Source organism: Homarus americanus, unplaced genomic scaffold (assembly GCF_018991925.1).
Source record: "Homarus americanus isolate GMGI-L3 unplaced genomic scaffold, GMGI_Hamer_2.0 scaffold18703, whole genome shotgun sequence".
NCBI classification, from domain to species: Eukaryota; Metazoa; Arthropoda; class Malacostraca; order Decapoda; family Nephropidae; genus Homarus; species Homarus americanus.
In genome coordinates this window covers 585,793-590,248 of record NW_024749779.1, presented here as the reverse complement: position 1 = coordinate 590,248, position 4,456 = coordinate 585,793, and positions in this window count along the sequence as shown.

The window sequence follows — 4,456 nt, the reverse complement described above, 5'->3', positions numbered from 1 at the left end:
AACAGACACGACCAAAAAACTTCAGTCAAGCACTGCCATCCGGCCTATTCAAAACATTACTCTTCAAATTCACTGCAGCTGAATGAGAAAAGGACACCTTGAAAGAAATGTCAGACGGTCATGAAATCTATCTAACACTAGAAGAACAGTGTTATAAATTTGAAGAAAAAGAGGATCAGCGATTCGTCAGATTGTACCTGAGCTTGGTTGCCAGCATGAGGAAGCAGATACACGAGTTGTTTTGCATGTGAACCATAACAAGGAAACCATGACAGATGCCCAGATTAGTGTTAGAGCAAATGACACAGATATGTTAGTGATCCTTCTTTACCATGTGCAAAGGGTACTGGTACAACCAATGTTTGGATGGACCGTGGATTTAACAGCAACAAACTCTCGGAGATATATAGATGTTACTACCTTTACTGCTAATTCAGGAGAGACCATGTGCTCTGCCTTACCAGCAACACCTGCTTTTACTGGATGCGACTATACCTCATCATTTATGCGAAAAAGAAAGGTACGCCAGTATGATACCATGGAAAAGTCTAAGGTTTTTGAGAAAGCCAGATGTGATCTTGTCATTAGAATCATTTGTGTACACTCTCTTTGGGAAAGGAAAGTTTAATAGTGTGAATGATGCAAGATTTGCTTTGCTTAGGCAAAATAATGCACCTGCTACTCATGTAGCAATGGATGACACAACCATGTTATCTACAGATGTTAGTGAAGATGGATTAACATATGAATCATCAGGTGAGTCAAATTATGACTCTGACTCAATTCATTTTGTAACTACATAATGCTGTGGACGACATACTTCATAAGAATCATGACAGTGTACCTTTCTTTTGATGCAATTTAATACCCTCAAAGTGCAGGTACGGTATGATATAAACATGTTTTTTCATAGGCATGTAATTCAGAGATTGTAATCAAATATACAGTTTTTCTACAGTTTATCTTGTAATTAAGTGTGACTCTATATGAATTTAAAATGCTATATATCAGGTATATTATGCTTTTTTACTTGTGTACTATGATATCAGAATTTTTTTTTTAATATGTGATAAGTGCGCTTCATTGGTTTTATGATTTAATATGTATTATTTACGTTTTTATGGTTTTATAATGTATATTTATAAAATTCCAAAACAACTGCACAACATAATAAGTTCGAATTGCAGTTATGGTGATGTTATTCCCCTGTGTACAAAAGTCGCCACTGCGCTGTACAATTTTTAACCCTTTGCCACAGGTTATTGGTCAACCTGTATCAAGTAATAAATAGTATTTTGACTTTCTCATGTTAAATACATTTCAAAAATACAATCAAGCTTCAGACGGGTGATTAACCCCTCTCCCTAGCTCTTGGTTCTGTCTCCTCCCCATCATTGTCTTCGCCACCCAATACTCTATCAATGCACTTAATTCAAGCAAAGTAATTCTTGATGATACCACTACTGTCAAGCAAATACCTTCGCTTGCGCTTGGGTTCGGAGGAGTAAAGTGGGTCATAAGAGAGGTAGAAGGACGTGTATCCTTCACAATATCTGGCGGGGAACTTAAACTGACTATGAGGCATTATTATTGACTCTTGAGACAAATACACGTGAGTTGAGTTAACAATTACACAATCATCCTATACAACGTATTTCTTACTGCCTGGACATTCAAAACATGCCGCGAAAATTAAGAACGTTCAGGATCACCCTGGGTCGCTTAGGCAAACATCAGCAACGTCACCCAGGGTTTAAGGGTTATAATTACGTCAAGCCCCTCATAAAATCATCTGTAAGGGATTTACTCCACCACGTAAGGTTCCTCATAACACGATCTGTGAGGGAATTACTACACCACGTCAGGTCCCCCATAACGTGAACTGTGAGGGAATTACTACACTACGTGAGGTCCCTCATAACACCATATGTGAGTCAATTACTACACCACATCAGACCCCTCATAACACTATCTATGAGGGAATTACTAGAGCACATGAGGTTCCTCATAACACATCTGTGAGGGAATTACTACACCACGTGAGGTCCCGTATAACACCATCTATGAGGAAATTACTACACCACGTGATGCCCCTCATAACACCATCTGTGAGGGAGTTACTACACTACGCGTTTGTTGTTCAACACCTCAGCGCACATGACCTACCCCCCCCCCCCCCCATGTCTTTCTATGCAATATGTCATTTACTGTATATCCAATGTATAATTTCAGCCTTCGGGCTGCCGAACTTTTTCAATAAACCGTTGTTATTATTATTATTTGCATTTTTATCATTATTATTATTATTATTATTATTATTATTATTATTATTATTATTATTATTATTATTATTATTATTATTGTTATTATTATCATTATTATTATTATTATTATTATTATTATTATTATTATTATTATTATTATTATTATTATTATTATCATTATTATTATTATTATTATTACACACACACACACACACACACACACACAGGAAATAGTCACTATATCTGAATATTGATTCTTCTTAAGGAGTGAACAAATGATAATATTTCGTTTACCAAAATTACTTGCACACTCTGAGAAAATATCCATGTAGTTTTCGTTCACCAGAATTTCTTAGAAATTCAAATGCCAGGATTTCATTTTAGTGGAAGTCGGTGATGGACTTTCCTTAACAACAGGACTCGTATTACAGAGAGAGGCAATTTTCTCTCAAAGAAATGTAGTTCAAAAAGGGCTGGAAGAGGGAGGGGGGGCAAGAATATCCTCTTAACAAATAGTATAGGTTTCTCATAGTTGGGAGTCCAGTACCCAATGCAATTTCATCACGAGTAGACACCTATTGAAATCAATATGCTATAAAATCGAAAATTTTAACGTGAAATCACCTTTAACGCCCCTACCTCACACTTTCCCCTAACGTCATTCCAGTTGCCAGAAGGAAATGAGGTATGGAACTTTCAATGGTGTGAAACTTTGAGATTCTAAGACTCACGTATAACATCCCGGAAGAATGATGTCCGTAGTCTAACTTACTTAAGAAAAACAGATACATTTAGTTTTACCGGATATCGGTAACTAGAGTTATCTATTTAAAATTTTCAGGGTATAGTCAAGGGATACTGAAAACATTAATGATTTAGATCGTTAGTTTATGTTCGGTTCACTTTGATACGTTATACTATTGAATGGAGGAGAAGACAACAAATCTCTCTCTTAACTCTGGTGTTGTGGAGTTTATTTCTTTGAAGTTTTCGTAACCCAATTTTTTAACTTCTTCGGCGTCTCACTCGCTTTCTTCAAAGATTTGCATGAAAACTTGCATAAGTAATGGGTCTGCTGTCTTAACCTAACCTAACCTACCTAACATAACCCACCCCACCCCACCTTATCATATTTAACAAGAATACAAAAAAAAAAGTTTGAATGATCGATTTGATTGTTTCACAGGTCAGATGTGTCTTGTTGCCGGATTTATTCATGTTTACTCACAAGCCTAAGCTAACCTAACCTAACCTAACCTAATCTAATAAATTGCATTCCTTTATATAGTTAAAGGTTAGACCGATCACCCCAACATAATTTATTATACGACTAACCACCCTAACAGTAACCCAACCCAATCTAACCTAACCTAACCCTCCTATTAAGGTAATGATTTTCAATCATCTTGTGAAACGAACTGAGGGTGATCATAATCGACATGTGATCTATTTGTCATACCTATGTGAGATAATTTGAAAATATACATCAAAATAGATACGTTGTAATTTCTAAATGAACTTTCTACGTCTCTTGTGACATGCTGGTCTTATATTTATAGTGGCCTATTTTATACATTGGTCTCTTATACACATTGTTCTTTTTTACACGCTGATCTATTATATACCTTAGTCTGATATACAGTATGCACTCATCTACTATACAGTATACAGCGGTATATTATACACTGGTCTCCTATACACACTGATCTATTACATACATTTGTCTATTATACACTACCTTCTTATATACTGTATACTGGTCTCTTATATCTATGATTGCACATAACATTCTTCCTGCCTCATAAATGAAGTACACTGTTACACGTGTTACAGTATATGACAGCAGTCATGTGCATATATGATATATCTACAGTTCATGGGTAAGAATAATATAGTTATGCCCATAAATTTATTGTAGTTGCTAGAACATCACGTGGCACCACTGACAAGATCTTTGCTGCCCGCCAGATACAGTAAAAGTGCAGAAAACAGAGTCGTGACCTGTACATGGCTTTCATCGACGTAATCAAGGCGCCTTCGACTCGGTCAACAGGGAAGCCTCTGGTGGACCCTCAAACGTTTTGGCTGCCCACCAAAATTCATAGCCATTGTGAGACAACTCCACGATGGCATGAACGGCACTGTCCTGCACAAGGGCACCCAGTCAGAGTTCTTACTCATCTAAACAGGGT